This window comes from Notamacropus eugenii, chromosome 1, assembly GCF_028372415.1.
Source record: "Notamacropus eugenii isolate mMacEug1 chromosome 1, mMacEug1.pri_v2, whole genome shotgun sequence".
NCBI lineage: Eukaryota > Metazoa > Chordata > Mammalia > Diprotodontia > Macropodidae > Notamacropus > Notamacropus eugenii.
In genome coordinates, this window is record NC_092872.1 from 114,502,407 (window position 1) to 114,526,317 (window position 23,911).

A 23,911-nucleotide genomic window follows, 5' to 3' on the forward strand; every position below is an offset into this window, starting at 1 on the left:
TTCTTGGCTTCAGTCGTAGTTCCTTTGACTTCTGGAATATCCTATTCCATTCCCTTCTATCCCTCAATGTAGAGGGTGCCAGATCTTGTGCTATCCTGATTGTATTTCCACAATACTTGAATTGTTTCTTTCTAGCTGCTTGCAATATTTTCTCTTTCACCTGGGAGTTCTGGATTTTGGCCACAATGCTCCTAGGAATTTCTCTTTTTGGATCTCTTTCTTGCGGTGTTCTGCGGATTCCTTGAATATTTATTTTGCCTTCTGGTTCTAGAAACTCAGGGCAGTTTTCCTTGATAATTTCATGGAAGATGATGTCTAGGCTCTTCTTTTGATTATGGTTTTCAGGTAGTGCCAGAATTTTTACATTGTCTCTCCTGATTCTATTTTCCAGGTCAGTTGTTTTTCCAATAAGATATTTCACATTATCTTCCATTTTTCGAATCTGCACGGTATGTTCTGAGATATCTGTCTTTCTCAAAAAGTCCTTAGCATCCATCTGTACCATTCCAGATTTGAAAGATCTATTTTCTTCAGTGAGCTTTTGAATCTCCTTTTCCATTTGGTTAATTCTGCTTTTGAAAGCATTCTTCTCCTCATTGGCCCCTTGCACCTCCCTTGCCAGCTGAGTTAGGCTAGTTCTCAAGGTGCCAATTTCTTCAAGATTTTTTTGATTCTCCTTTAGCAGGGAGTTGATCTGCTTTTCATGCTTCTCCCTCATCCCTCTCATTTCCCTTCCCAGTCTTTCCTCCACCTGTCTAACTTGATTTTCAAAATTCCTCTTGAGCTCTTCAATGGCCCGAGCCCATTGGGTGGGCTGGGACACAGAATCCTCGATTTCTGTGTCTTTGCCTGATGGCAAGCATTGTTCCTCCCCATCAGAAAGGAAGGGAGGAAGTGTCTTTTCTCCGCTAAAATACCCTTCAATAGTTTTATTTCTTTTCCCTTTTCTTGGCATTTTTTCCAACCAGTGGCCTGACCTCTGAATGTTCTCCTCACACCCACCTCACCTCCTGGTCCTCCCAGCCAGCGTTTGGGGACTGAGATTCAAATGCTGCTTCCCGCCTTTGAGTTTTTGGTGGGGGCAGGGCTGCTATTCAGTGTTAAATTAAGTTCAGGTGCTGAGGTCTTGGGCACGGCCACCTCTCTGGCTCAGTTCCCTCAGGGGGTTTATGCATAGACCTTCCACAATGGATCCCGGCTCCTGCCCGTTTGGGGAGCCCCCGTCCGCAGCCGCCTCTCAGCTTCTATCTCCTGGGGGGGCCCGAGCCATGGGAGCACCCCACTCCCCTCTCAACCCGCCAAAGAGACTCTCTCACCTACCCCCGTCAGTCACCTGTTGGTGGGGGGGCTTGTGCTGCCGCTGAAGATCCCGTCTCTGGAGCCCTCCCAGATCCGTGTCTCTTGGAGCCGCGGCCGCCGCGCCGCCACAGGTCCGGGCTGGGCACCGCGTCTGCAGCGCGACGGACCTTTTACGAGAGGTTTGCAGGTCCCTCTGTGGGTGGGGGGATCCGCGTGGCCGCTGGAGATCCCGTCCCCGTAGCCCTCTCGGATCTCTTCCCCTCAGTGTCGTGGCCGGGGCGGGACTGCACTCTGCTCCCCGTCCCGGCGCCCAGTCCATGGCGTGAAGGACCCCCCATGAGAGGTTTGCAGGTCTCTCCGGAGCAGAAATCTCCCTCGCTCCAATACTTGGTGGTCTCTGGGTGCAGAATTCGCCCTGGCTTGGTCCCCTCTAGCCGCTCTGTGGTTTGTGGCCTCGGAGCTGTGTGTATGTGCGTCTTTCTACTTTGCCATCTTGGCTCCACCTCCTAATTTGCATTTTTTAAATTATTAATGAATTAGAGCATTTTCCCATATGACTATAGATAGCTTTGATTACTTCTTCTGAAACTAATGTCTTTTGATCATTAATCAATGTTGAAATAGCTCTTCGTTTATATATTTGTCTCATTTCTCTATATGTTTGAGAAATGAGGCCTGTAGAGAATCTTCCTTCAATTTTTTTCACAGTTTCTGCTGCTGACTATATTTCTTTCCATCCTATTCCCCTGTTTATTTTATTTTTTTTCACCATTTGGCCAATCTCTCATCAACGTGTTTTGCTTCTCAGTACCATAATCCCATTCTGCCCTCCCTTCTATCAAGCTTCTCTTTCCTTATCGCCTTCCCCTCCTACTTTCCTACAGAATAGAATGTATTCCTTTTTTAAAATAAATTGTATTTTATTACAAGCTGGGTTTTTTGCTCAGACACCAGGATTATGTGGAACCAGGAACACAAAGCACCATGACTGCTGTCATGGTCACCTCTGGACATGTGACCATGACCTCGCTGTACTGCTCAACACAGCTCTAGTCTGCTGGAGGTAGAGAACATTTTGGGATCAGCGTGGGATGGGCAGGCAACAAATCCTCTTGATAGATTAACTGGAGTCAGGAAATGATTCCAAATGTCTGAGGTATAAGGACAGATATTTGGATATATGTGGGGTGGGATGAACCCAATCGTCACCAGGATGCTTTCCCAAATTCCAAATTTTTCATAAACCCACTATACACTTCAAGCCAAAGGGTCAGGTTGGTAGGCCAGGTTGATTTATCATGCAAGGGATGTTTTCTAGACTCTGGCAGCCTTTGCAGTGGTGTGAGCTGACTATTGCCCAGCTGTCTTTGTTGCCAAATACAAGGGAGGCCTTCCCCTCCTGAAGGAGTTTCAGTGGACAGACTCCCCGGAGAACCCACTGTGGAGATCAAAGGACAGCATGATTCTTGTCTTCCTATCCAAAAAGCCTTGTGCTATTGATGGCTGTCTTGACACTATCTGACTTGTGGCAGAGGTATATGGGAATCCAAAGAACAAGGGCTCAAATAACCCCCAGTCTCTAGGAGTCTCCTTTCTCTGTAGGGTCTGTATGCCCTCTCCCTGGTCCAAAAATCATTGTAGGACTGCTTTCCCATGACCAACCTGACCTAGCAGTTCCCAGCCCCTGGTGGCGGAATCTTGGTGACACAGTATCTCTCCCCTGTGAGGGTACTCAGGATGCCCCCTGGATCTTTACGGCAGGAAGTGATGTGGGGGCCTAAAATGCACACTTATCTACCTATGCTCTTGCCCAAGATGCTCAAAATTCCAGCTGAGGCACGGACAGGTTCCTCTGAGGTTTGGAGTAGGGAGGGTTCAGATGAAAGAAAATATGTCTCTTGGAATGTAAAGGAGTGGAGGCAAGACGCGGGATGGCCACTGGTTTGCTTTCATGACTCTCTAGATTTCTGGGCCTTCCTGACTTTCTCAGCCAGGATCTTTCTAAGCATCAGATAAGCCTTATTCAAGTCATCACTGAGAATGATCTGGGCAAATAATTGAAGTTCCTTGCTGTTCTCCATGTTGATGACAGCAGCAGCCAGCATCTTCTGTAAGCTCTCCTCTGTCTCAGTCTTCCTATCTCACAGTCGTTTTTCCAAGATATTCAGGGCTGATGCATGGATGGAGATATAGATGGGATGCAGCTCAGACTTCTTGATGTTCCTGACCCCCTGCAGGTTTATCTCCATCACGCGGAACTGGATCATAGCCTGCATGGTCTGCGTGGTGGTTTTGCTTGTCCCATATATGTTCCTTTAGAATTCAGCATGCTAAATGAATTCTCCAGTATCAGCGTCTCTTTGCATCTCTTCCCTTGTCATAAAGTGATAATCTTTGCCATTTTCTTTTGCTAATCTGGGGCTCTTCATGATACGGGAGACACCAAAATCAAAAATATTGCCAGACCCTTCAAGTATTTTTTTTCAACAAGGTGCCTTTTCCAGCACCCAATGATCCACTGACAACAACTGGTCTTGGTCCCGTCATCGCTGTTGCCCAGCCTCCAACAGCGGAGGTGGATGCCTCAGCTATTCCCGCTTTAGCCATAAGTCACAGTTCATGGAGGCAGACCCCGAGGCTCCTAGAATAGATTTCTATATCAAGTTGAGTGTTTGTGTTATTCCATCTTTGAGTCAATTCTGATGAGAGTAAAGTTCACGCACTCCCTCTTATCCCTCCCTTCTCCTTCACTGTAGCAGTCATTTCTTATTTGAGAAAATTTACACCATTCATTCCACTTTTCCCTCTTTCTTTCTCCCAGTAAATTCCTCTCTCCCGCTTAATTCAATTTTTATGTCATATCTTCATATTCTTCTCACACCTGTGCCCTCTTTCTATATATACTCCTTCTACCTACCCTAATAATGAGAAAGGTTTTGTGAATTACAAATATCATCTTCCCATGTGATAACTGAAGCAGTTAAATGTAATAACATACTTAGGATTTCCCATTTCCTGTTTATTCCTTTATACTTCTCTTAAGTCTTGAATTTGAAAGTCTAATTTTCTAGTCATCTCTGTTTTTTTTCACCAAAAATTCTTGAAAGTCTTCTATCTCATTGAATGTCCATTTTCCCCCTGAAGGATTATACTCAGTGTTGCTGGGAAAGTGATTCTTGGTTTTAAGCGTAGCTCCTTTGCCCTCCAGAATATCACATGCAAAGTTCTCCGAGTCTTTATGTAGAAGCAGTCAAAATTTGTGTTATCCTGATTGTGTTTACACTGTACTTGAATTGTTTCTTTCTGGCTGCTTATAATATTCTGTCCCTGACCTGGGAGTCTGGAATTTGACTATAATATTTCTGAAAATTTTGATTTTGGTATCTAGTTCACAAGTTGATTGGTAGATGCTTTGATCTTCCTCTAATTGTATTCATTGATCTTTCTCATCATAAGAAAATACCTTTTCACCAAGAAAGTAAGCTTTTACAGTCTTATTCCCTCCCTCTTGGTCATTTTCCCAGCCAATTTCTTGACCTTGGAGGGCCTTGTTAAGTGGAGGGTGCAGGATTTGTGCAGCTGTTTTCAGAGATGTCTCCAGAGACCTGTACATTTTCAGCTCATCCAAAGTGGTAGGATCAGAGTGGAGTTGATTACTCCTCTCATGGCCTGCACTTTGGTCTCTGAGCAACCCAAAGCCCTCTTTCCTACCCTGCATATGCAAGTAGGATTCCCTCTCCAAAGCCCCCACCTTCTCCACCCTGCCAGTGCTCCTCACCCCAGGACCTCCACCCAGGACTGATAGAAATCAGTCACTCATCTGTAGGCCAAGAGATGCAGAAGCATTTTACCCACTGCAGTGGTGGCTGACATCACCCTGGGGCAACTACTGAGGCTGGGGCTAGGCCACATTCCTCTTTTCCCAGGTGAGAGGACTTTCCCACTGATGTGTCAAGTTGTTTTTTTGGCCTTTGTGGGTTGAGAAGTCTGGAAACCATTGTACAATCACTTAGTGATCTGAGGCCTGCTCCAGTGCCATCTGTACGAGCCTGGCCCATGCAGGACTGTGTTTCACTTTGAGTCTGGTGCAATAGATACTTCCTGTTTGTGTTCCAGATTGTTTTTGGGTGGAAATCTGTTCCATTCTGTCTTTTCGTAGCTTCTGCTTCGCTAGAATTTGTTCACAGTCATTTTTACAAGTATTTTCAGGGTTTTGGGTGGAAAGCTCAGACAGGTCCCTGATCTATTCCAGTATCTTGGTTCTGCCCCATACTACCTAGAGGAGTCCTCACTATTACTGTCTTCAACATTTCATATTTATTCCCCTTTATGTACTCTTTCATTCAAATTCCATGAGAAGTTGTTTAACTTTTTTTTGTCATCATATATGTAGACATTTTCTGTTTTTGTTATATTTAAGATGTTTTAATAAGGCTCTGAGCGGGCTCAGAGCAATTGGGACAATTTATGATTTTTGTTAGGCATATTAAAACATGGAATTTTATGCAAATGCTATAAAAATGATTCTTTGACTTAACAGGGACACAATTGATCAAGTATCCCAATTAAAGAGAGAAAGTGAAGGAAAACTAGTAATAATAGCAACAATATAGTTAGCGTGGCACTGGATATCTAACAAGATTCATGTTAAGTGCTTTACAATTATTATCTCATTTTTACAACAATGCCAGGATGTAGGTAGTATTATTATACTCAATTTATAGTGTATGAAACTGAGGCAAACAGAGGCTGAGTGACTTGCCCAAGCTCACACAGCTAATAAGATTCTGATGTCAGATTTGAACTCAGGCATTCCTGACTCTATGTGCAGTGCTCAAGATGCAGCACCTAGCTTTCCAATATTGAATACAATGCTCACATAGGCCCAATGGATGAAAGATGTGTTTATAGATAGGTTGGTTTCTCTTCCAGGAAAGATAAACTGAGCATAAAACTATCAAACAGAAAAATATATAACAATTTTTAAGAGATTACTTTTAAATTAAATTTGAATAGGAACATACATTTAAGTCAGTTAAGATCTATACAGTGAACATGTACATTTGAAATGTCGAAACTGTTCCAGACTGGGAAAGTATCCACAGAAAAACTCATGCTAAAATAAATAAAAGTAAAGTAACAATTTTGCAAAGGTTGCTATAGAAAAAAATTAAGATTCCATTGTCCAAAAAGGGGAAAAGGGGAATTAGAAAATATTCTCAGAGCACAAAATAGACTAAAAACTTACAGAGATACTTTTAAAACATAAAGTCATGCAAATTAATGTGGTTTACTTCCAGATGGAGTGTATGAAATGGCTAGGATTGAAGAGTGAAATCAAGACGAATACATCTACATGAAGTTAAACAACAGTCTTTCAACCAAAACAATCATCAAACAAGTTTGTGTGAAAAGTATTTTTTTGTGTAAAAGAAGAGCTTTATGATGGCAGTTCAAAACTAGGCCACCACGACCACATAAACATTATAGATTAGCTATTCTTTGGAAACCAGAGGGGAATAGGAGATACATAAGTTTCAAAAACTTAGTACAATCTAAATAGGAAGAAGAGAGACAATTTAAGTAACTACTCCCTTCCAAGCACTTTACAAATATGTCACTTGATCCTCACAATAATCTTGGGAGGTAGATGTTATTATTATTCCCACTTTACTTTTAAGGAAACTGAGGGAGACAGAAGTTAAATCTAGGAAACATCTGATACTAAAATTTAATTCACATCATTTGAATCCATGCCTAATGATCTATCTGTCTCTGAATAGCTAGTGAGACAGGACTTGGCATCTTCCATTGCACACAAGAATTTTTTTTTCCTGAATTAACAAACAAATGTGGACTGAAAATTATTATTGAAAATTCAGGAGGTGGTGGACACAAGATGGTGAATTAGAAAGATGCACTTACTCTAGCTTTTCCTCCACAGTTCAGAAAATACCTGAAAAATATTACTCTAAATAAGTTCTAGAGCAGCAGAAACAACAAAACCATAGAGTAAAAGATATTTCCAGCCCAAGGCAGCCTGGAAGGCCAACGGGAAAGGTCTATCACACAGGACATGGGGTAGAGGGGAGCACAGTTCAGTGCAGGGCAAGGTAGGGACAGGATGCATAACAGGTCTTGGGGGCAGAATCCCCAGCAACAACGGCAGCTCTCAGATCCCTAGATCCACAAACAACAAAAGTGTCAAAGATCAGTGAGAAAGCTTTTTTAACGGAGTGAAAAGGGAGCAAGATCCTCCCCCAACCCTGGTTCCAGGAGATGGTGGTGGCAGAAGAAGTGTCCATTTTTGGAACCCTCCCCCTAAAAACCTTGGAGGAATTGAGCTGCTGACCTGGGTCTCAGCCCTGAGGGTAGCTGGTGGAGGCTCTGGAAAGGGAATTGTACTTGCAGATCCTGGGAAGAAAAACTTTGGTAGGCCCCAGACCAGAGTACAGATGAGGAGAGGAGTAAACTCCTCTCCCAATCTGATTGAACCACCTTGGAGGAAATGAGAACTTAGAGATCCCAGATTTTACCCCCCTCTAGAAAAAGGACTCAAAAGTCACGTAACTGTCTGGGAATATGCCCCAAAAGGGAAAACAAAGAAAACTATAGAAGGTTCTTTCTTGGAGAAGACATATTTTCTTCCATCCATTCAGAGGAGGAAGAAAAATGATGATAACCAGAGGCCTCCAAAATAAATATGCAATGGTACCAGGCCATGAAAGACCTCAAAAAGAACTTGGAAAATCAAGTAAAAGAGGTGGAGGAAAAATTGGAAAGAGAAATGAAAACGATGCAAGAAAATCATGAAAAGCAAAAAAAAAATGCTGAAGAAAATAACAACTTTAAAAATAGTTAACTCAATTGGCAAAAGAAGTTAAAAAAGTAAATGACAAGAATGCTTTAAATAGCAGAATTAGCCAAATGGAAAGGGCGGTTCAAAAGCTCACTGAAGGAAATAGTCTTTTAAAGTTAGAATGGAACAAATGGAAGTTAATGACTTTATGAGAAACCAAGAAATTGCGAAAAAAAACCCACAGAAAGAAAATATGGAAAATAATGTGAAATATACCACGGGAAAATAACTGACCTGGAAAATAGGTCCAGGAGAGACAATTTAAAAAGTATGGGACTACCTGAAAGCCATGATGAAAAAAAGAGCTTAGAAATCATCTTTCATGAAATTATCAAGGAAAACTGTTCTGATATTCTAGAACCAGACAGCAAAATAAATATTGAAAGAATCCATCAATCACTTCCTGAAAGAGATCCAAAAAGAGAAACTCCTAGGAATATCTTGGCCAAATTCCAGAGTTCTCAGGTCAAGAACAAAATATTGCAAACATCCAGAAAGAAACAATTACAGTATGGTGGGAATAGAATCAGGATAAAATAATGTAGTAGCTAGTAGCTTTTGCACTAAGTGGTCAAATGGTTTCAAATATTATATTCTAAAAGTCAAAAGAACTAGAATTAAAATCAAGAATCACCCACCCAGCAAAACTGGGTGTAATACTTCAGAGGAAAAATGGTCATTCAATGAAATAGAAGACTTTCAAGCAATCTTGAGGAAAAGACCAGAGAAAAATAGAAAATTTGACTTTCAAACACAAGAATCAAAAGAAGTGTGAAAAGATAAACAGGAAAGAGAAGTCATAAGGGACTTACTAAAGTTGAACTGTGTACATTCCCCCATGGAAAGTTAGTATTTGTAACTCAAAACTTTTCTCAATATATGGGTAGTTGCATGGATTATACACACAAGTATGTATAGACAGAGAGCACAGGGTGAGTTTAATAGGAAGGGATCACATCTGAGAAATAAAATTAAGGGATGAGAGAGGAATACAATGATAAGAGCAAGGGAGAAATGGAATGGGGCAAATTATCTCTCATAAACGAGGCAAGAAAAAATTTTTTCCAATGGAAAGGAAAAGGAGGGAGATGAGGAGGAAAAAGTGAAGCTTATTCTCATCACATTTAGCTTAAGGAAAGAATAACATGCACGCTCAATTTGGTATGAAAATCTATCTTACACTACAGTAACTTGGGGAGAAAGGGATAAGCAGGTTGGGGAAGGGATAATGGAAGAGAGGGCAAATGAGAAAAGGGAGCAACTAGAAGTAAGCACTTTTGGGGAGGGACAAAATCAAAAGACAGAATAGAATAAATGAGGGGGCAGGATAAAATGGAGGGAAATATAATTAGTCTTACATAACATGGCTATTATGGAAATCGTTTGAAAAACTACACATATATAGCCTATGTTGATTTGTTTGCCTTTTCAGTGAGGATGGGTGGGAAGGGAGGCAGGAAGAGAAGTTATAATTCAAAGCTTTAGGAAGAAATGTTGAAAAATGTGGGAAATAAGAAATAAAGGTAAATGGATATAGAAATTTATCTTGCCCTACAAGACAAAAGAGAAGATGGAGATAAGGGAAGGGAGGGGAGTAAGAAGAGAAGGCAGAATAGGGGAAGGAGTAATCAGAATGCACGGCAATGTGGGGTGTGGGAGGGGATAGATGGAGAGAAAGTTTGGAACTCAAAATTCTGTGGAAATGAATGTTGAAAACAACATAAATAAATATATTAAAAAATAAAAAAATAAATTTCAGCTAGTTAAGTGTATTATAGCTAGATTATAATCATAGGTCTTCCATCCAAAATCTCCCAGACATAACATTTAAACTTTAAAAAATAAGAATTAAAAGTGTTTTTGGAGATTTCATGACAACAAATAGTCATAATTTCCAAAGTCTGTGAGATGAAAACTTTTCAAAAATAGGCATCTAGAAAAAGAAATTAAAATCATGTTATAATAAGATAAGGTATGTATTCAGTGCTCCTCACAGTATTAGCATATGTTAGGTAATTAATGAATGTTTATTGATAATCACCAACTATCTTTTCTGCTCTCAGACTTATATCAAGAATGCTTTCAAAGAATCTAGAAAACATGAGTTTATGTCCTAGTACTATCACACACGTGCACACACAAACACATACACACACACAAACAGAAAACCAAGAAAGCCAAAACAAATAACAATCTGCAGAATATTAAATCTGAAAGAATAACATGCAAGAGAGTCAGAGGCAAGGTGGCAAACTACAGACAGAAACCCGGCTGAGCATTCCCAACATATTCCTCAAATAACTTTAAAACAATTGCTCAAATCAAATTTTTGAATGGCACAGCCAACAAAAGGTCGGGGTGAGATATTTTTCCTGGCTAAGACTGTTTTGGAGGTTGACAGTGGAAGGCTGTGGCACTGGGGAGGAAACAAGCCCAGGGAATGGAAGGGGAACCAATTTTGTTCTTTGTAGGAGATAACAATTACAGCAGCAGCAATTTTGGAAGCTCTCAGACCAGATAATGTAAGGGGCCAATGCTACTGGTAAGAAAGAAATTATAGTGCACCATTTACTAGCACGAGGTGCCTTTGGTGTGGATTTACATCTCTATTACCTATGCACTCTTCTGGGTTGCAATTTAAAGTTAAAGAACAGTGTTGTGATTGGTAAGGAGGCAATAGGAATCCTCATTAGCATTTCAAAGAAAAGAATATTGCTAGTGCTTGTGGCTGGCTTGAAAGCAAGAGTCCTGGTCACAATTCTAGGACAAAGAAAAATGGTAGCATTTATGGCTGCAGGGAGCAGGGAAGAGATGAGAGCAGTCACCACTACTCTCCCTGTATTGTACCACCCTGGACTTGCTAAGAACTTTTAATCCATTAGAATCAACTTTGAAAGCAGCAACAACAAAACATCTGAAGCTTGGGATACTGCTTCCCAACCCCAAGTGAACAGAACCAAATTTAAAGTAAAATGTAAAGTGAAGAAATACTACAGACAAATGAGGAAAGAGAAAAAAAATGTACTTGATCACAAATATCTACTGTGATGGCAGGAAAGACACAAGACAGAAATGGAGGAAAAAAAACACAATAATGTGAAAAAAGCTACAACCAGAGTCTCAAATTAAAATTTATTTGAGAAGGAGGTGGTGGAACCAACATGACAGAGTCAGAGGAGAGACTTCCTTGAGTTCTCCACAAAGCCCTCCACATACCAATGAAAATAACTGCAAACAAATTCTAACTAGGCCTTAGTTTTATGAAAAAAAATAAAATAAAACTGATAAACTTTTGGTCAACTTGATTTACAAAAAGAAAGAAGAAAGCTAAATTACCAACACCAAAAATGAAAAAGGTGAACTAACTTTCAATGAGGAGGAAATTAAAATAATAATTAGAAATTACTTTATCCAGAGCAGGAGGGAGGTGGTCACGCTTCAGGGGTAGCTGCGGCGGTCGCAGCCTCATTCTCAGCAACAATCTTGGGATCGGGGGACCTGGAACTTCATCTGTCTTTGGTTCCACCTCCTGTTTCACCTGTTCGTTGTCCTGGAAAGTATAAACAATTCTGTTGAAATCATTCTTGGTAATAATGGCAGAAGGTGGATTTGATCCCTGTGAATGCGTTTGCTCTCATGAACAAGGACGTCCACTATCACCACCATTATTCAATATGGTGTAAGAAATGTTAGCTGTAGCAATAAGAGAAGAAAAAGAAATTGAAGGAATTGGAATAGGCAAAGAAGAAAATTATTTATCACTCCTTGCAGATGATATGATGATATACTTAGAGTATACCAGAGGATCAAGAAGAAAACTACGTGAAATAATAAACAACTTTGGCAAAGTGGCACGTTACAAAATAAACCCATGTAAATCATCTGCATTCTTATTTATTACTAACAAATTCCAACAGCAAGTGATAGAAAGATAAATCAAGTTTAAAGCTACCGTAGACACTACAAAATATCTGGGAGTCTACCTGTCGAAACAAACCCAGGTGCTATATGAACATAATTAGAAAACACTTTTATCACAAATAAAGTTAGATATAAGTAAGTGGAAAAATGTCAGATGTTCGTGGATAGGCTGAGTTAATATGATAAGTATGACAATTTTATTTAATCTAATTTACTTATTCAGTGCCATACCTATCAATCTATCAGAAAATTATTTCCTAGAGCAAGAAACAATAACATCAAAATTCATCTGGAAGAACAAAAGTTCCAGGATATCAAGGGAAATAATGAAAAGAAATATTAGGGAAGGTGGCCTTGCCCTACCAGGTCCCAGATTGCATTATAAAGCAGCAATCATCAAAACCACTTGGCACTGGCTAAGAAACAGAGGAATAGGTTAGGCACTCAAGGCACGGTAGTCATTAAATAAAACAACGTACTGTTTAATAAACACAAGGAACACTGCTTCTGGTGTAAGGACTCACTGTTCCACAAAAATTGCTGGGAAAACTGAATAACAGTGTGGCTGAAACTGGACATAGACCAATACCTTACACCATACACAAGAATAAAGCCCAAATGGATACACGATCTAAGTATTAAGATCTATACTGTAAACAAATTAGTGGAGGAAGGAATAGTGTATTTGTCAGAATTATGAAGAATGGAGAAATTGATGACCTAAAAGATATAGAGAACATTATGAAGCGAGAAATGGATAACACTGATTGCATTAAATTGAAAAGTTTTTGCATCAACAAACCCAATGCAAGCAAGATTAGGAGGGAAGCAAAAAATTGGAAAATAATTTTTGCAACTAGTGTCTGTGATAAAGACCTCATTACTAAAATATATAGACAACTGAATTAAATGCACAAGATTACAAGCCAATCCCCAAGGAATTTTCAGAGGAAGAATTTTTTTTTTAACTTTTAACATTCATTTTCACAAAATGTTGGGTTACAAATTTTCTCCCCTTTTCTCCCCTCCCCCCCAAACACAAGCATTCTAATTGCCCCTATGACCAATCTGCTCTCTCTTCTATCATCCCTCTCTGCCCTTGTCTCCGTCTTCTCTTTTGTCCTGTAGGGCCAGATAGCTTTCTATACCCCTTTACCTGTATTTCTTATTTCCTAGTGGCAAGAACATTACTCTACAGTTGATCCTAACACTTTGAGTTCCAACTTCTTTACCTCCCTCCCTCTCCACCCCTTCCCTTTAGAAAGCAGGCAATTCAATATAGGTCAAATCTGTGTAGTTTTGCAAATGACTTCCATAATAGTTGTGTTGTATAGGACTAACTATATTTCCCTCCATCCTATCCTGTCCCCCATTACTTCTATTCTCTTTTGATCCTATCCCTCCCCATGAGCATGGACCTCAAATTGCACTCTCCTCCCCATGCCCTCCCTTCTATCATCCCCCCCACCCTGCTTATCCACTTATCCCCCACTTTCCTGTATTGTAAGATAGGTTTTCATACCAAAATGAGTGTGCATTTTATTCTTTCCTTTAGTGGAATGTGATGAGAGTAGACTTCATGTCTTTCTCTCACCTCCCCTTTTTATCCCTCCACTAATGAGTCTTTTTCTTGCCTCTTTTAAGAGAGATAATTTGGCCCATTCCATTTCTCCCTTTCTCCTCCCAATATGTTTCTCTCTCACTGCTTGATTTCATTTTTTTAAAGATAATATCCCATCCTCTTCAATTCACTCTGTGCACTCTGTTTCTATGTATGTGTGCGTGTGTGCATGTGTGTGTGTGTGTGTGTGTGTAATCTCACCCAGTACCCAGACACTGAAATGTTTCAAGAATTACAAATATTGTCTTTCCATGTAGGAATGTAAACAGTTCAACTTTAGTAAGTCCCTTATGACTTCTTCTTGTTGTTCACTTTTTCATGGTTCTCTTCATTCTTGTGTTTGGAAGTCAAATTTTCTTTTCAGCTCTGGTCTTCTTATCAAGAATGCTTGAAAATCCTCTATTTCATGGAAAGACCAATTTTTCCCCTGAAGTATTATACTCAGTTTTGCTGGGTAGGTGATTCTTGCTTTTAGTCCCAGTTCCTTTGACTTCTGGAATATCTTATTCCCTGCCCTTCGATCCCTTAATGTAGAAGGTGCTAGATCTTGTGTTATCCTGATTGTATTTCCACAGTTCCACTTGAATTGTTTCTTTCTAGCTGCTTGCAATATTTTCTCCTTGACCTGGGAACTCTGGAATTTGGCCACAATGTTCTAAGGAGTTTTTCTTTTTGAATCTCTTTCAGGCGGTGTTCTGTGGATTCCTTGAATATTTATTTTGCCCTCTGGTTCTAGAATCTCAGAGCAGTTTTCCTTGATAATTTCATGAAAGATGATGTCTAGGCTCTTTTTTTGATCATGGCTTTCAGGCAGTCCCATAATTTTTAAATTGTCTCTCCTGGATCTATTTTCCAGGTCAGTTGTTTTTCCAATGAGATAGTTCACATTATCTTCCATTTTTCCATTCTTCTGGCTTTCTTCTGTGGTTTCTTGCTTTCTCATAAAGTCCTTAGCCTCCAGCTGTGCCATTCTAATTTTGAAAGAACTCTTTTCTTCAGTGAGCTTTTGAATCTCCTTTTCCATTTGGCTAATTCTGCTTTTGAAAGCATTCTTCTCATTGGCTTTTTGAACCTCTTTTGCCAATTGAGTTAGGCTGGTTTTCAAGGTGTTATTTTCTTCAACATTTTTTTGGGTTTCCTTTAGCAGGGAGCTGATCTGCTGTTCATGCTTTGACTTCATGTCTCTCATTTCTCTTCCCGGCTTTTCCTCCACCTCTCTAACTTGATTTTCAAAATTCTTTTTGAGCTCTTCCATGGCATGAGTCCATTGGGTGGGCTGGGACACAGAAGCCTTGATTTCTGTGTCTTTGCCTGATGGTAAGCATTGTTCTTCCTCATCAAAAAGGAAGGGAGGAAATGCCTGTTCACCAAGAAAGTAACCTTCTATAGTCTTATTTCTTTTCCCTTTTCTGGGCATTTTCCCAGCCAGTGACTTGAACTCTGAATATTTTCCTCACACCCACCTCGCCTCCTGATCCTCCCAGCCAGCATTTGGGGTCTCAGATTCAAATGCTGCTTCCAGCCTCAGGGCTTTGGGCGGGGGCAGGGCTGCTATGCAGTGTGAGATTAAGTTCAAATGCTCAGGTGGGGGCAGGGCCGCCTCTCAGGCTCAGTTCCCTCAGCCAGTTTATGCACAGACCTTCAACAATAGATCCAGGCTCCTGCCTGCTTGGGGAGCCCCGGTCTGCCACCACCCCTCAGCTTCTGTCTCCCGAGGGGCCCCGAGCCATGGGGGCACCCCACTCCCCCCTCAACCCGCCAAAGAGATTCTCTTACCAACCCCCGTCACCTGTGGGTGGAAGGACTTGTGCGGCCGCTGGAGATTCCGTCCCTGAAGCCTTCTCGTATCAGCTCCTCTTGGTGCCCCGGCCGTGGCAGGGCTGTACTCAGCTCCCAGTCCCAGCGCCCAGTCTGCAGCGCGAAGGACCTTTTGCGAGAGGTCTCTCTGGAACAGAAATCTCCCTCACTCCAATGTTCTGTGGCCTCTGGGTGCAGAATTTGCCATGAGTTACTTCTTTGTAGTTGTTCTATGGTTTGTGGGTTTGGAGCTATGTGTATGTGCGTCTTTCTACTCCGCTATCTTGGCTCCGCCCCCCAGAGGAAGAAATTAAAGTTATTTATAATCATATGAAAAAATAATCTAAATCACTATTGATTAGAGAGATGCAAATCAAAACAAATCTGAGGTACGTGATCAAACGTATCAGATTGGCTAACATGAAAAAACAGGAAAATAATTTTGGAGAATATGTGGGAGAGTTAGAACACTAATTCCTTGTTGGTGAAGGTGTGAACTAACCGAATCATTCTGGAAAGCAGTTTGGACCTATGCCCAGATTGTTACAAAAATGTGTATTCCTTTTGATCCAGCAATATTTCTTCTAGGACCGGATCCCAGTGAGATCAACGAAATGGGAAAGGGCCCCACATGTACAAAAATATTTATAGCAGCTCTCTTTGTGGTGGCCCAAAACTGGAAATCAATGGGATGCCCATCAATTGGGGAATGGCTGAAGAAGCTGAAGAAGTTGTAGTACATGAATGTAATGGAATACTCTTGCGCTATGAGAAATGATGAACAGAAACACTTCAGAGAAGCCTGGAAACACTTATATGAACTGATGCTGAGTGAGTGCAGCGGAACTAGGAGAAATTTGTATACAGCATCAACCACAGTGAATGATGAATTTTTATGGTAGGCTTAGTACTTCATTGAAACACATGGACTTAAAAAATTCCAGTGGACAATTGAGGCAAAACACCTTCCACATCCAGAGAAAGAACTAAAGAATTGGATTGTCGATAGAAACAGAGCATTTTCTTTTTTATTATGTGCTATGGGTTTGTTTTATGGTTTCCTCCATTTATTTTAATTCTTCTTTGCAACGTGTATTTAATAGGAATGTGCTTGTAGAACCTATTTAACTTTGTCTGCCAACTCAGAGAGGGAGTGGTGAGGGAGGGATTAATGAGGGGGAGGTAGTGAGAAAAAATCTAATATATAAGGAAATGATTGTTGAACAATGAAAACAACTCAAATAATTCAATTAAGAATTAAGTAAGAGAGGTAAAGGAAAAATTGGGAAGAGAAATGTGAATGAGGCAAGAAAATCATGAAAATCAAGTCAACAGCATGATAAGTGAGAGCCCAAAAATACTGAAGAAAATATCACCTTAAAAAATTGACTAACCCAAGGAACAAAAGAAGATTGAAAAGGCAATGAAGAGAAGAATGGTTTAAAAAAAACAGATTTAGCTAAATGGAAAAGGAGGTCCAAAAGCTCACTGAGGAAAATAATTCGTTCAAAATCAGAATGTTACAAATAGAAGCTAATGACTTTATCAGAAAACAAGAAATCATAAAAAGAGAATCAACATAATAAAGAAATAGAAGACAATGTGAAATAGCAACGTCAATAAAGACACTGAACTGGAAAAGGGTTCAGGAGAGAGAAATTAAAAATCATTAGACTACCTGAAAGCCACGATGAAAAAACACATCATCCTTCATGAAATTATCAAAGAACACTGCCCTGATCTTCTAGAACCAGAGGGTAAAATAGAAATGGAAACAATCCACCTATCTCCTCTGGAAGGATATCTCAAAAGGAAAACTCCTAGGAATATTGTAGCCAAATTCCCACGTTCCCAAGTGAAGGAGAAAATATTGCAAGCAGCCACAAAGAAGCCATTCAAGTACTGTGAAAACACAATCAGGATACTAAAAGATCTAGTCGATTCTACATTAAGGTATCAAAATGCTTGTAATATGATATTTCAGAGGTCAGAGGAGCTAGGTTTAAAACCAAGAATCACCTAATCAATGAAACTGAGCATAATCGCTCAGTGAAAAAATGGGTATTAAATGAAATAGATGGCTTTCATGCATTCTTCAACAAAACACCAGAGCTGAACAGAAAATTTGACACTCAAAAACAAGAATCTAAAGAACCATGAAAAGATAAACAGGGAAGAGAAGTCATAAGAGACTTAATAAAGTTGAATACACGAAAGTTTCCTACAGGAAAACACGACATTTGTAACTCATGAGACCTTTCTTAGTGTTAGCTTAGTTGGAGGAGATAGATAGACAGAGAGACAGACAGACAGAGAGAAAAGAGAGAGACAGACAGACAGACAAATAGATAAAGTTGAATATGGAGGGATGATGTCTAGAAAATAAAATTAAGGGGTGAGAGAGGAATATATTGGGAGAAAGAGAAAGAGAGAGATAGGATGAGGTAAATTAGCATAGAAGAAGTAATAAAAAAGTTTTACAATGGAGGGGAGTAGGAGGGAGCTGAGAAGAAATGAGTGATACTTAATCTCTGGATTTGGTTTAAGGAGGGAATAACATACACTCTCATTTGGGTATTTTACCCCACTGGAAAGTAAGAGGGAAGGGGACAAGAGAAGGGAGGGAGATCTGGGGAGAGGGTAGGCAGTAGCATAATCTTTTGAAAAGGGACAGGGTCAAAACAGAAATATAATAATTAGGGGACAAGATAGGATACAGTTAATCTTTCACAGCATGACTATTAGGAAAGTGCTATGCATAAATTCACATGTATAGTGTATGTCGAATTGCTTGCCTTTTCAATGGGGGTTGGGTGGGAAGGAAGTAAGGAAAGAATTTGGAACTTATAAGATTTAAAAACAAAAGTTAAAAAATTGCTTTTAGATGCAACTGGTCAATAAGATATATAGTAAATGGTATACAGAAATCTACCTTACCTTTCAAGAAAGGGAATGGAAGGGAATAAGGGGGGTGATAAAAGAGAGGGAAGACTGGGGGAAGGGGTAATCACAATGCATTTCATCTCGGGAAGCGGGAGGGGAAAAATGGGAAGAAAATTTGGAACTCAAAATCTTGTGGGAATGAAGGTTGAAAACTGAAAATTAATTAATTAAAAAACTCTAGTTGGTCTGAAGATCAACAAGAATTTTTAAAATATTTAAAGAAAACTATAAAAGTGATAGAGGAAACAATTGGGAAAAGAAATATAAATAATGCAAGAAAATTGTGAAAATTAGAATTGGACAACTTGAAGAGAAAGACCTGATAGATTTAGAAACACTAAAGCAAATTTAAAAGAAAGAAAAAGTGGAAGAAATTGTGAAATATCTCATTGATAAAACAACCGAGCTGGAAAACATATTGAGTGTTGTTAAAATAAAATGTTTTGGAATATATGAAATTCATGATCAAAAAAAGAAACTATACATCATATTTCAAGAAATTATTGATGAAAACTGTCCCAGTAAGTTATATCTAGAGAGCAAAATAGAAGTTAAAGAATCATCATGAAAGAGATCTCAAAGTGAATATTCCCAAAAGCATTGTAGTCAAATTTCATAAGTGCCAGGTCACAAAGAAAATATTGCAAGCAACTAGAAAGAAATGATTCAAATATCATGGAACTACACCCTAATACAAAAGATTGATCAATTTCCAGATTAAAGAAACTGAGGGCTTGAAATATGATCCCCCAGAAGGCAAAAGAACAAGGGTGGGAAGCAAAAATTACCTACCCAGAAAAACTGAGTGCAAGTTTTTCAGGGGTGAGAATGGACATTTATTGAAACAGAAGACTTTCAAACCTTCTTGATGAAAAAACAAAAACTGAATAGATATTTTGATATTCAAGCACAGGACTCAAGAAAAACATAAAAGGATAAACATGGAAAAGCAATCATAGCAGAAGCAATGAGATGAAAATGTTTACATTCCTGTATGGGAAAACAAAATTTGTAACTTCTAAGCACTATGTCATTATTACCATGCTTAGAAGACGTATACAGAGGCAGAATGTGAGTCAATTATCTTGGGATGATCTCCAAAATAAAGTAAAAAATGAAGGTGTGAGAAATCTATAGGTAGGGTTAGTAGAGAGGTAGAATGGGAATAATTTTTTCATATAAAAAATGGGTTTCAAGGAAGAGCTTTTGTAGCGAAGGGGAAATATTAAGTATGGTGGGCAATTCTTGTTCAAGAATTCACTCTCTTTGGGAACATACATACATACATACATACATGCATGCATGCATACATACACACACATCCCTGGTTAGAAACAGAAATCAATCTTATCCAACAGTGATAAGAAAGGGAAATGAGATAAAAAGTGAAGTTTAGTGGAGTGGGATAAAAAAGAGGCTGGATTAAGAGAGGCATTGCTCAGAAGCAAAACACAGTTGTGTGGAGGACGTGTGTGTGTGTGTGTGTGTGTGTGTGTGTGTTTGTCCTTCTTTGCCAAAGAAGATCACCCTATCAGAGAAATGATGACATTACTTGCACTTGACTTTGTTTTGAGTGAAGGAGGGCCGTGCAGGTTACCTGCCTCACTTCTCCTCCAGAACCATCTGAATTCAATGGCCAGATATTCATCAGGATGTCTAGAGATGACCCAGGATGAAGCAATTGGAGTTAAATGACTTGCCCAAGGTCACACAGCTAGTGAGTGTCAAGTGTCGGAGGCGAGATTTGAACTCAGGTCCTCCTGACTCCTGCCCTGGTGTTCTATCCACTGCACCAGCTACCTGCCCCTGTGTGGAGGAGTAGAATAAAAAGAGACAGAGAAATATAAATACAAGAGAATTAGACGGAAGGAAGTACATAATTATTAATCATAATTGAATTTGAATGGAGTGAGCTTGCCATTAAAATGGGAATGAATAAAAACAAATCCAATAATATATTGTTTGAATTATACAGACGTGAAATACAATGATTCACACTTAAAATAAAGTCCTGGAGCAGAATTTATTATTCTTCAGTTGAAGTAAAAAAGGCAGGGATAGCAATCAAGATTTCAATGAAAGAAAAAGCAAAAAATAGACATAATTAAAAGAGATAATTGTGGGGAAATACATTTTGTGAAAAGGTCCCATAGACAAGTAATATTAAAAAATATGGCGTTTGTCTAATAAAGTTGCTTATATACATACATATATCTACGTTTACACACAATAATGGACATACATATATGCATCTATTTATGTATATATGTCCATACACACATACATACATGTGTATGCAGCTGAATTAAATTTATTAAAATAAGAGTCATTTCCTAATTTCTAAATGGTAAAATAGTATGAAAAGATAGTTTTAAGAAAAAGAATTCAGTTATATATAATCATATAATATATTCTTAATCACTGCTAATTAAAGAAAAGAAAACTAAAGTAACCCTGACATACAATCTCACACAAATTATAAATGATGAATGCTGCAGCGGATGAGAAAGAATAGATACAATAGTAAGCTACAGGAAGAGTTATGAATGGTTCAACCATTCAGGAGAAAAATTTGTAACTATGTCCCAAAGGCAATAAAACTGTGAATACTCTTTGAGAATAGCCAAAGGAAAATGATCTATATCTACAAAAATATTTATAGCACCTCTTTTTATGGTGCCAAAGAACTGGATATTGAGAGTATACTAAATTGGGGTATGGCTGAACAAGTTGTGGTAAATGATTGTAAAGTACTACTGTGCTATAAGAAATAATATGGAGTGGTTCCAGAAAAGAAAAACACAGCAGGACCTAAAGTGAAGTGAGAATTAGTAGATCATTGTACACACTAACAGTAATATTATAACGATGATCAACTTTGAAATACTTGACTACTCTGATCAATTCAGAGATCCAAATCAATTCTGAAGCACCTAAGATGAAAAAATACTAACCACATCCAGAGAGAACTGATGAACATAGAGTCCAAAGTGAAGTATAACTTTCTCACTTAAAAATGTAATATGGTCAATGAGGAATATATATCACATGTATAAGTAATTGGTATAATTTTATTTGTACTTTCAATGGACGGGGGAGGGATGAAAGGGAAGAAAAGAATTTGGATATCAAAATGTAAAAAGAAAAAATGTTTAAGTGAAATTAATAATATTAATTTAGCATATTAATCAATGCAACTAATATTAATTAATTTAACAATATTAAAATAATAATACCCAGATAACATGTCCAACTACCAATTCTTTGTGAACTGTTTCAAACAAGACAACAGAATTGATATTTTTATGATTAGAATAATAGTAAGAAAAACAGTCCTGTATATTGGACTGAGAGTTTTTCAGTTCCAAAAACTAGCCTCTAACACATCCTGGCTGTGTGACTCTGGGCAAATTATTTAATCTTTCAGTGGTCCCTGGACAATCTCTAATATTAAAAACGATATTATGTGTCCTGACTCCTATCAGTAGAGGGGTTTCCTCTCCAGGAGACATCAATGATCAAGCCAACACAGCTGAAGCACCAAGAAATCCTGAGGGAGCAATACGAGGCAAAATGTACCAAGCAAGCCAAACCACCACCACGTCCACTTAGTCTGGACTGGAGAAAATTGAGTCTTTTGAATTTAATTGCTCTGATCATAGCAAAGACCCCCAGATCACTGGCGTTTCTTCCAGCCTGGACCTGATACCCATTTTTGAGGTTATAAACCCTTGTGGTGAAAGAATCAGACTTATGCAACACAACTAACAACAATCAGTAACCAACTGTTATCAGGTTGGTCAGCCTACTTTCTTGTCCACTAATGTGCACAATCACTTACTCCAGGATAGTCTCCTAAATGTCTTCCAGGATAGTAATATTTCCACACAGTCTGTGTTACAAAAAAAGGTGTTATTCAATAATTTATTCAATAACACAAATTACAGATGTAATTTAAAAAATAATAGGTGTGAGGCAGCTAAGTGGTGCATGGATAGAAGAACAACCGTGGAGCCAGGAGGCCCTGAGTTCAAAACCAGCCTCAGACCTTTAAGACTTACTAGCTGTGTGACTTTGGGCAAGTCACTAAACCCTGATTACTTTTCCCTTCCTCCTCAAAAATAAAACAAAAATTTCAACAATTAAAAATATGTAATAACTGATATTTCTATAACCTTTTAAAAGGTGCAAAGTTTTTGTATGTATTTTCACATTTGATCCTTGAAAAAGTACTGTGTTGTAGGTGACAGATGGATTATTAATCTTTTTATCAATGAAGAAGTTGAGGTTCAGAGGAATTTAAGTGACTTGCCTAGGATCCGGTCAGACAGCACAGTAACTTCCAGAAGTTGTATTTAAACCTAAATTTTACCAACTGTAAAATTCAACTTTGAGGAAAAAATCATTGATATTTTCTTATCTGACCTTTAGGAATGAATGGACTTTTAAAATCATTTTTGAAAGTAAAGAGAAAACATAATTCCAAAAAGGTGTATAATTTTATTTTTTATTTTTGTTTTTAGTTTTTATTATTAATTTGTTTGTTTTCAGCATTCTACGATCACTTCTATAAGTCTCAGATTTTTCTCCCCTTCTCTGCCCCCTCACTCCCCAAGGGGCATGCACCTTTATAAGGGTTCTACACATAAATTCTTATTGAACACATTTTCTCATTAGTCATGTTACATAAAAGAATTAAAATGAATGGTAGAAACTATGAGAAAGATCCGAACAAAACAAAACGTAACACATATTCTGTTTCATTATGCATTCCAATTCCATAATTCTGCTGAATATTATTATATTATTATAAATACCTGCAGAATTATTTATTTAATAGTTTAAAGCATTAAAATTTTCTGTTACCCATGTTGTTTTTGGTAAACAAAATCTGTATTAGACAAATGGATTGTCCATCAGCAGGAACAAAATCAATATTTAGGGAGGGCTTCCTAGTAGGAGGGATTCCAGCATGATTCGGTGAAATGGAGGTGGTGAAGTAAGAATGAAATGATAGGTAAAGTAAGAATTAGGTAGTCCCCTAAAGTCTTTCATTAATACTACAATTCTGATTTTTGTTTGTTTGTGATGATGTTCTTCAACTTGAAATATGTGAATACATTCTTTAATTTTCTTGTTCACTTTTCTTATTGAGGTGTTATTATATTTTATTGGGTGCTGCTGCTGTGATCCAAAACTTTTGTCTGATCTGTGATATGCATTGGAGTCTTGTGATTGAACATATAAAACATCCTTTACTTTGACAACAAAAAGATGAGGAGATGTGAAAGACAATTGAAAACAAAAGATGAACCTCAAGCACTATGATAATCTTCACATATTTATCATTATAAAAAAAAAAGTAAGTCATCATGATTGAACAAATCAGATACCTAGGTTTCATTTTTTTTCACTGTTAACTTACCACCAATTTAAAAGTTTCGGTCCCACATGATAAACCTTTCAAGGGA

At 38.6% G+C, this 23,911-nt stretch overlaps 1 pseudogene; it reads right to left on the bottom strand.

Annotated features, from left to right (window-relative positions):
• Window positions 1-3,248: 3,248 nt before the first annotated feature.
• On the bottom strand, window positions 3,249-3,846 carry LOC140523795 (guanylate kinase pseudogene; annotated as a pseudogene).
• Between the last annotated feature and the right edge of the window lie 20,065 nt (window positions 3,847-23,911).